The sequence below is a fragment of the Schistocerca cancellata genome, chromosome 4, assembly GCF_023864275.1.
Source record: "Schistocerca cancellata isolate TAMUIC-IGC-003103 chromosome 4, iqSchCanc2.1, whole genome shotgun sequence".
Taxonomy (NCBI): domain Eukaryota; kingdom Metazoa; phylum Arthropoda; class Insecta; order Orthoptera; family Acrididae; genus Schistocerca; species Schistocerca cancellata.
This window is the reverse complement of record NC_064629.1, coordinates 66,246,715-66,257,581: the sequence shown is the minus strand read 5'-3', so window position 1 is coordinate 66,257,581 and position 10,867 is coordinate 66,246,715.

Genomic DNA, 10,867 nt, shown 5'->3' with positions numbered 1-10,867 from the left:
CTTGGGTAACAGAAGAAATATTGAATTTAATTGATAAAAGGAGAAAATATAAAAATGCAGTAAATGAAGCAGGCAAAAAGGAATACAAACGTCTCAAAAATGAGATCGACAGGAAGTGCAAAATGGCTAAGCAGGGATGGCTATGTAAGGATGTAGAGGCTTGTCTCACTAGGGTTAAGATAGATACTGCCTACAGGAAAATTAAAGAGACCTTTGGAGAGAAGAGAACCACTTGTATGAATATCAAGAGCTCAGATGGCAACCCAGTTCTAAGCAAAGAAGGGAAGGCAGAAAGGTGGAAGGAGTATATAGAGGGTTTATACAAGGGCGATGTACTTGAGGACAATATTATGGAAATGGAAGAGGATGTAGATGAAGATGAAATGGGAGATAAGATACTGCGTGAAGAGTTTGACAGAGCACTGAAAGACCTGAGTCGAAACAAGGCCCCGGGAGTAGACAACATTCCATTAGAACTACTGATGGCCTTGGGAGAGCCAGTCATGACAAAACTCTACCATCTGGTGAGGAAGATGTATGAGACAGGCGAAATACCCACAGACTTCAAGAAGAATATAATAATTCCATTTCCAAAGAAAGCAGGTGTTGACAGATGTGAAAATTACCGAACTATCAGTTTAATAAGTCACAGCTGCAAAATACTAACGCGAATTCTTTACAGACGAATGGAAACACTGGTAGAAGTGGACCTCGGGGAAGATCAGTTTGGATTCCGTAGAAATATTGGAACACGTGAGGCAATACTAACCTTAAGACTTATCTTAGAAGAAAGATTAAGAAAAGGCAAACCTACGTTTCTAGCATTTGGAGACTTAGAGAAAGCTTTTGACAACGTTAACTGGAATACTCTCTTTCAAATTCTGAAGGTGGCAGGGGTAAAATACAGGGAGCTAAAGGCTATTTACAATTTGTACAGAAACCAGATGGCAGTTACAAGAGTCGAGGGGCATGAAAGGGAAGCAGTGGGTGGGAAAGGAGTGAGACAGGGTTGTAGCCTCTCCCCGATGTTATTCAATCTGTATATTGAGCAAGCAGTAAAGGAAACAAAAGAAAAATTCGGAGTAGGTATTAAAATTCATGGAGAAGAAGTAAAAACTTTGAGGTTCGCCGATGACATTGTAATTCTGTCAGAGACAGCAAAGGACTTGGAAGAGCAGTTGAACGGAATGGACAGTGTCTTGAAAGGAGGATATAAGATGAACATCAACAAAAGCAAAACGAGGATAATGGAATGTAGTCGAATTAAGTCGGGTGATGCTGAGGGAATTAGATTAGGAAATGAGACACTTAAAGTAGTAAAGGGGTTTTGCTATTTAGGGAGTAAAATAACTGATGATGGTCGAAGTAGAGAGGATATAAAATGTAGACTGGCAATGGCAAGGAAAGCGTTTCTGAAGAAGAGAAATTTGTTAACATCGAGTATAGATTTAAGTGTCAGGAAGTCGTTTCTGAAAGTATTTGTATGGAGTGTAGCCATGTATGGAAGTGAAACATGGACGGTAAATAGTTTGGACAAGAAGAGAATAGAAGCTTTTGAAATGTGGTGCTACAGAAGAATGCTGAAGATTAGATGGGTAGATCACATAACTAATGAGGAGGTATTGAATAGGATTGGGGAGAAGAGAAGTTTGTGGCGCAACTTGACTAGAAGAAGGGATCGGTTGGTAGGACATGTTTTGAGGCATCAAGGGATCACAAATTTAGCATTGGAGGGCAGCGTGGAGGGTAAAAATCGTAGAGGGAGACCAAGAGATCAATACACTAAGCAGATTCAGAAGGATGTAGGTTGCGGTAGGTACTGGGAGATGAAGAGGCTTGCACAGGATAGAGTAGCATGGAGAGCTGCAGCAAACCAGTCTCAGGACTGAAGACCACAACAACAACATTTCCTGTCTCAGCGGTTTTTTCGGACCCGCGTTGGTAACACACTGTCTGATCGCTTTGAGCAAGAGAACGGTGTCCCCCAGGGCAGTGTTTTAAGCGTTACCCTCTTTGCCATAGCAATCAACAGTATAACGTCTACAGTGAAGAGTCCAGTACAGTGCTCCTTGTTTGTGGACGACTTTGCTGTTTTCTGTTCCTCCTCTAGTGTTGCATCCGCGAGCCGTCAATTGCAACTAACGGTGCGGCGGTTAGAGGAGTGGGCTGCAAAGACGGGTTTTAGGTTTTTTGCCGATAAGTGTGTTTGTGTTCATTTTAATCGTTCTCGTCGTCTTTTTACGTTGCCTGCCTTGCATATGGGGGATACTGTCCTACAGTTTGGAGACACAGTGCGGTTTCTGGGCCTAATTTTTGACTCCAGGTTGTCATGGTTGCCACACCTACGTGACTTGAAAGCCAGAACGCTGAAGGCAGTGAACATCCTCAAGTGCCTCAGCCACAGGTCTTGGGGAGCGGACAGGGCGCGTCTCCTTCAGTTTTATCGAGCTTTCGTGCGCTCACGGCTGGACTATGGCTGCACAGTATATGGGTCAGCGAGGCCGTCTTATTTGCGGATCCTTGACGCTGTTCACCATGCTGGGATTCGACTGGCTACGGGTGCTTATCGGACCAGTCCCGTACCCAGCCTCTGTGCTGAGGCTGGCGAACCGCCACTTACCATCCGGCGGCAGCTCCTGCTGGTGCGCCAAGCTTGTAAGTTTCTTGCAGCTCCCAGCTCGCCTGCTCACCATCTTGTTGCCCATCCACCTCTGGATCGCCTTTTTTCCCTCCGTCCCCGGGCTACGTTGCCGTTTGGGATCAGAGTGCACCGTGTGCTTGAGTCCCTCGGTGTGGAGTCTGTACAACCCCAAATCCTGGGTTTTAACCGCCTGCCACCCTGGTTACTGAAGAGGCCACGTGTGATTTTAGATTTATTGCAGTACAAGAGAGATTGCACTCCTGCCACCGTTTTTAATGCAGCATTTTCTGCTATTTTATCTGAGCACCACGACTATGTATCTGTTTTTACGGATGGGTCGAAACAAGGGGATTCCGTATGTTGCTCAGTTGTTTTTCCGGATCTTGTCCTCAAGGTCCGCCTGCCTCAGACTTTTACTGTCTTTGATGCAGAATTGTCTGCGATCTTGCGGGCACTGGACCCGATGAGACTTTCTTCCTCTCTTAAATTTCTTGTCTGTTCCGATTCACTCAGTGCCCTTCAATCATTGCACCATTTGTATCCGGCGGATAAAGTAGTCCAGACCATCCAGGATGCCCTCCTGCGACTACAGCGACTGGGGAAGGTTGTAGCTTTCTGCTGGGTTCCGGGGCATGTCGGCATTGCTGGGAATGAAAGGGCAGACCTCGCAGCCAAGGAGGCGTGTCTTGATCCACACGTATCTCAGTGTGCTATCCCGTTGCACGCACTCACCTCGCTGTTGAGCTCCCGAGTCATGTGTCGGTGGGAGGATGAGTGGCTGGAAGTGACTGACAATAAGCTCCGTCTAGTCAAGCCCACAACGCGTGTGTGGTGTACTTCCTTTCAGCCCCATCGACGGGACGAGGTTCTCCTCACTCGGCTTCGAATAGGCCACAGCCCTATGACGCATGGCTTCCTGCTCCGGCGAGAAGACCCTCCATTATGTGGTGCTTGCGGCGTCCAGGTCACTGTGAGCCACATTTTACTGGATTGTGTTTTATTTTCTGACCAGCGGGCCTCGGCTGATTTGCCAGCGGACCTGCCAACTCTTTTGGGCAACACTCGGACGAATGTGGTTAAAGTTTTAAAGTTCTGTGCCTTGTCAAATGTTTTTACAAAGATTTTAGGGAGAGGATTTTAATTTGCTCACTGTGTGACAAGCTCGCCCATATTTTATGTAAGTGGCCAGCCAATGACACTTTCCTGTGTCATTCTTGTTGCTATGTTTTCCCTTCCCTTAGGTTTTACTTTCTTATGTAGTAATTTCCCTCTTTTCCTGCTTTCTTTGAATGTGTTATTCAGTTTTATTAGGTCTCTCCACATTCGTTCCTCTTAATGTGTGTCAGGGCGCTGATGACCTCGATGTTGAGCGCCCATAAACCCCAACACACACACATTCTAACAACGCTGCGTTCCGTGAAGGGTACACTGTGGTTCGTTTTTGGACAGGCCTTGAGCAGTAGATTACCGAATAAAAAATATACGGTGCTATTCAAAAGAGACGTACAGCCATCAGTAACTAACGAAGTTACAAGAGAGGCAATCATATTGATTGGTTTACCTCTGCTAGTTAGACATCACTTTCTTGATATGTATTTCATTTCGCTCCTGGACAAAAAAGTTACCTGGGGTGCTCGGTATACATTGATGTAACAAAAGTCATTGGACAGCCATATGCATACATACAGATAGCGGTAGTATCGCGGACACAAGGTATAAAAAGGCAGTGGATTGGCGGAGCTGTCAGTCAGTTAGTCGGTTGACAGTGAACAGTGAGTCAGCAGTTAGTGGCAGTCATCTACATCTACATCTACATGACTACTCTGCAATTCACATTTAAGTGCTTGGCAGAGGGTTCATCGAACCACAATCATACTATCTCTCTACCGTTCCACTCCCGAACAGCGCGCGGGAAAAACGAACACCTAAACCTTTTTGTTCGAGCTCTGATTTCTCTTATTTTATTTTGATGATCATTCCTACCTATGTAGGTTGGGCTCAACAAAATATTTTCGCATTCGGAAGAGAAAGTTGGTGACTGAAATTTCGTAAATAGATCTCGCCGCGACGAAAAACGTCTTTGCTTTAATGACTTCCATCCCAACTCGCGTATCATATCTGCCACACTCTCTCCCCTATTACGTGATAATACAAAACGAGCTGCCCTTTTTTGAACCCTCTCGATGTTCTCCGTCAATCCCACCTGGTAAGGATCCCACACCGCGCAGCAATATTCCAACAGAGGACGAACGAGTGTAGTGTAAGCTGTCTCTTTAGTGGACTTGTTGCATCTTCCAAGTGTCCTGCCAATGAAACGCAACCTTTGGCTCGCCTTCCCCACAATATTATCTATGTGGTCTTTCCAACTGAAGTTGTTCGTAATTTTAACACCCAGGTACTTAGTTGAATTGACAGCCTTGAGAATTGTACTATTTATCGAGTAATCGAATTCCAACGGATTTCTTTTGGAACTCATGTGAATCACCTCACACTTTTCGTTATTTAGCGTCAACTGCCACCTGCCACACCATACAGCAATCTTTTCTAAATCGCTTTCCAACTGATACTGGTCTTCGGATGACCTTACTAGACGGTAAATTACAGCATCATCTGCGAAAAACCTAAGAGAACTGCTCAGATTGTCACCCAGGTCATTTATATAGAGCAGGAACAGCAGAGGTCCCAGGACGCTTCCCTGGGGAACACCTGATATCACTTCAGTTTTACTCGATGATTTGCCGTCTATTACTACGAACTGCGACCTTCCTGACAGGGAATCACGAATCCAGTCGCACAACTGAGACATTGGCCCGCAGCTTGATTAGAAGTCGCTTGTGAGGAACGGTGTCAAAAGTTTTCCGGAAATCTAGAAATACGGAATCAACTTGAGATCCCCTGTCGATAGCGGCCATTACTTCGTGCGAATAAAGAGCTAGCTGCGTTGCACAAGAACGATGTTTTCTGAAACCATGCTGATTACGTATCAATAGATCGTTCCCTTCGAGGTGATTCATAATGTTTGAATACAGTATGTCCTCCAAAACCCTACTGCAAACCGACGTCAATGATATAGGTCTGTAGTTCGATGGATTACTTCTAATACCCTTCTTAAACGCTGGTGCGACCTGCGCAAATTTCTAATCTGTAGGTACAGATCTATCGGTGAGCGAGCGGTTGTATATGATTGCTAAGTAGGGAGTTATTGTATCAGCGTAATCTGAAAGGAACCTAATCGGTATACAATCTGGACCTGAAGACTTGCCCGTATCAAGCGATTTGACTTGCTTCGCAACCCCTAAGGTATCTACTTCTAAGAAACTCATGCTAGCAGCTGTTCGTGTTTCAAATTCTGAAATATTCCATTCGTCTTCCCTGGTGAAGGAATTTCGGAAAACTGCGTTCAATAACTCCGCTTTAGCGGCACAGTCGTCGGTAACAGTACCATCGGCACTGCGCAGCGAAGGTATTGACTGCGTCTTGCCGCTTGTGTACTTTACATACGACTAGAATTTCTTCGGATTTTCTACCAGATTTCGAGACAATGTTTCGTTGTGGAACATATTAAAGGCATCTCGCATTGAAGTCCGTGCCAAATTTCGCGCGTCTGTAAATTTTAGCCAATCTTCGTGATTTCGCGTTCTTCTGAACTTCGCATGCTTTTTCCGTTGCCTCTGGAACAACGCTCTGACCTGTTTTGTGTACCATGGGGGATCAGTTCCATCTCTTACCAATTTATGAGGTATGAATCTTTCAATTGCTGTTGCTACTATATCTTTGAATTTGAGCCACATCTCGTCTACATTTGCATAGTCAGTTCGGAAGGAATGGAGATTGTCTCTTAGGAAGGCTTCTAGTGACACTTTATCCGCTTTTTTAAATAAAATTATTTTGCGTTTGTTTCTGGTGGATTTGGAAGAAACGGTATTGAGCCTAGCTACAACGACCTTGTGATCACTAATCGCTGTATCAGTCATGATGCTCTCTATCTGCTCTGAATTGTTTGTGGCTAAGATGCCAAGTGTGTTTTCGCAACCATTTACAATTCGCGTGGGTTCGTGGACTAACTGCTCGAAATAATTTTCGGAGAAAGCATTTAGGATGATCTCGGAAGATGTTTTCTGCCTACCACCGGTTTTGAACAAGTATTTTTGCCAACATATCGAGGGAAGGTTGAAGTCCCCACCAACTATAACCGTATGAGTGGGGTATTTATTTGATACGAGACTCAGATTTTCTCCTAACTGTTCAGCAACTATATCATCGGAGTCTGGGGGTCGGTAGAAGGATTATTAACTTAGTTCGGCTGTTAAGTATAACCTCCACCCATACCAATTCGCACGGAGTATCTACTTCGACTTCACTACAAGATAAACCACTACTGACAGACACAAACACTCCACCACCAATTCTGCCTAATCTATCTTTCCCGAACACCGTCTGAGACTTCGTAAAACTTTCTGCAGAACATACACTCCTGGAAATTGAAATAAGAACACCGTGAATTCATTGTCCCAGGAAGGGGAAACTTTATTGACACATTCCTGGGGTCAGATACATCACATGATCACACTGACAGAACCACAGGCACATAGACACAGGCAACAGAGCATGCACAATGTCGGCACTAGTACAGTGTATATCCACCTTTCGCAGCAATGCAGGCTGCTATTCTCCCATGGAGACGATCGTAGAGATGCTGGATGTTGTCCTGTGGAACGGCTTGCCATGCCATTTCCACCTGGCGCCTCAGTTGGACCAGCGTTTGTGCTGGACGTGCAGACCGCGTGAGACGACGCTTCATCCAGTCCCAAACATGCTCAATGGGGGACAGATCCGGAGATCTTGCTGGCCAGGGTAGTTGACTTACACCTTCTAGAGCACGTTGGGTGGCACGGGATACATGCGGACGTGCATTGTCCTGTTGGAACAGCAAGTTCCCTTGCCGGTCTAGGAATGGTAGAACGATGGGTTCGATGACGGTTTGGATGTACCGTGCACTATTCAGTGTCCCCTCGACGATCACCAGTGGTGTACGGCCAGTGTAGGAGATCGCTCCCCACACCATGATGCCGGGTGTTGGCCCTGTGTGCCTCGGTCGTATGCAGTCCTGATTGTGGCGCTCACCTGCACGGCGCCAAACACGCATACGACCATCATTGGCACCAAGGCAGAAGCGACTCTCATCGCTGAAGACGACACGTCTCCATTCGTCCCTCCATTCACGCCTGTCGCGACACCACTGGAGGCGGGCTGCACGATGTTGGGGCGTGAGCGGAAGACGGCCTAACGGTGTGCGGGACCGTAGCCCAGCTTCATGGAGACGGTTGCGAATGGTCCTCGCCGATACCCCAGGAGCAACAGTGTCCCTAATTTGCTGGGAAGTGGCGGTGCGGTCCCCTACGGCACTGCGTAGGATCCTACGGTCTTGGCGTGCATCCGTGCGTCGCTGCGGTCCGGTCCCAGGTCGACGGGCACGTGCACCTTCCGCCGACCACTGGCGACAACATCGATGTACTGTGGAGACCTCACGCCCCACGTGTTGAGCAATTCGGCGGTACGTCCACCCGGCCTCCCGCATGCCCACTATACGCCCTCGCTCAAAGTCCGTCAACTGCACATACGGTTCACGTCCACGCTGTCGCGGCATGCTACCAGTGTTAAAGACTGCGATGGAGCTCCGTATGCCACGGCAAACTGGCTGACACTGACGGCGGCGGTGCACAAATGCTGCGCAGCTAGCGCCATTCGACGGCCAACACCGCGGTTCCTGGTGTGTCCGCTGTGCCGTGCGTGTGATCATTGCTTGTACAGCCCTCTCGCAGTGTCCGGAGCAAGTATGGTGGGTCTGACACACCGGTGTCAATGTGTTCTTTTTTCCATTTCCAGGAGTGTATTTCAGGCTTTAGCCAGCTTTCTGTACCTAAACGATTTCAGCTTCTGTGATTTCTATTAGCGCTTGAAGCTCAGGGACTTTCCCAGCACAACTACAACAATTTACAACTACAATTCCGACTGTTCCTTGATCCAAGCACGTCCTGTATTTGCCATGCACCCTTTGAGATTGCAGCCCACGCCGTACTTTCCCGAGGCCTTCTACCCTAAAAAACCACTCAGTCCACGCCACACAGCCTCCGCTACCCGTGTAGCCGCCAGCTGAGTGTAGTGAACTCCTGACCTATTCAGCGGAACCCGAAACTACACCACCTGATTGCGCAAGTCAAGGAATCTGCAACCAACACGGTCGTAAAACCGTCTGAGCCTCTGATTCAGACCCTCCACCCGGCTCTGCACCAACGGTCCGCAGTCGGTTCTGTCAACGATGCTGCAGATGGTGAGCTCTGCCTTCATCTCGTAAGCAAGACCGGCAGCCTTCAGCAAATCAGATAGCCGCTGGAATGCAGAGAGAATTTCCTCAGATCCAAAGCGACACACGTCATTAGTGCCGACATGTGCCGCCACCTGCAGCTGGCTGCACCCTGTGCTCTTCATGGCATCCGGAAGGACCCTTTATACATCAGGAATGACTCCACCCGGAATGCACACGGAGTGCACACTGGATTTCTTCCCCTCCTTAGCCGCCATATCCCTAAGGGGCCCCATTAAGCTCCTAACATTGGAGCTCCAAACTACCAATAAGCCCACCCTCTGTGATTGCCCGGACCTTGAAGGCTGAAAATCATCCTCTGAAACAGGGCAGGCAGCTGCATCTGGCTCAGCCAGAGACAGTGCCTGAAACCTGTTTGTCAGACGCACCGGGGAGGCTTTCTGATCAGCCTCCGGGGACGTCTTTCGCTGCCTGCCACGCCTTGGAACGACCTCCCAATCAACCACAGGCGAGGGCTCGGCCCCACTGGGGACAGCAACCGGGGCAACCACGGCGGCAGACCGAACTGGGGACAGACGGGACGAGGTTGACATCCCCGTGATATCCAAGTCCGGCTCCCCACAGTGGTGCCCATTGGCAACAGCCTCAAGCTACGCCACCGAAGTCAGCGCCGCTTGCAGCGGTGAGCGAAGGGATGCCAACTCAGCCCTCATCCGAACACAGCAATCACAGTCCCTGTCCATTCCAATCGATGTTGAACAACAGTTACTGAAACACGAGTCCGTGCCTAGATAACGCAAGGGAAACACGCAAAGAATGGACGCCACCGAAGTCAGCGCCGCTTGCAGCTGTGAGCGAAGGGATGCCAACTCAGCCCTCATCCGAACACAGCAATCAGAATGGACGCCACCGAAGTCAGCGCCGCTTGCAGCTGTGAGCGAAGGGATGCCAACTCAGCCCTCATCCGAACACAGCAATCACAGTCCCTGTCCATTCCAATCGATGTTGAACAACAGTTACTGAAACACGAGTCCGTGCCTAGATAACGCAAGGGAAACACGCAAAGAATGTATTAACGAACCTGTACAAATGCCTAACGACTGCGCTACAATCTGCCCGAATTTACGATTACAGTAAGTAAAACTCGAAATTACACCTCCTATACGAAACTCACACGCAATTTAAGTAAGAATATACGAAGTAAACACTAAAGCGCGATGCTACAACTCTCAAATACTATAATACGCCCGAAATTTATGAATTAAACAATGCAAGTACCCAAAAACACGCAAATAAATTAAGAATTAAACTATGTAACAAATAAGTAAGCTAGGTGTATACGACTTGCTGCTGCAGCTGCTTATCCAACGGCGGCAGGGAGCACACTGGCTGTGACCAACCGACACTGGCCCTTCAAAAGAGAAACAGAAGACAGACGACTACGCGAATTTAAACTACTCAGGTACTAAAGCGCAATGCAACAATTCTCAAATACTATAATACGCCCGAAATTTATGAATTAAACAATGCAAGTACCCAAAAACACGCAAATAAATTAAGAATTAAACTATGTAACAAATAAGTAAGCTAGGGGTATACGACTTGCTGCTGCAGCTGCTTATCCAACGGCGGCAGAGAGCACAGCTGTGTTCCGACTGCACTCTGGAGAGCTGAATGTCGGGGCGAGAGGACGCGTAGCCCCGGCCGCGCCCGAGTCGGCCGATCGCCGTCCGGTGGGGTTTCCTACGTCGCTCCATCTACAACACGGAAAATACCACAGAGCTACGAAATGCTAGTGAAGAAGAGGACACGAATGTCGAACAACTTGCGAAGAAGAGAGACGCCATCACAGTGAGTGACGCTTCCCAAGTCATAGGCGCCGATGAAGGGGGATTCGTCTT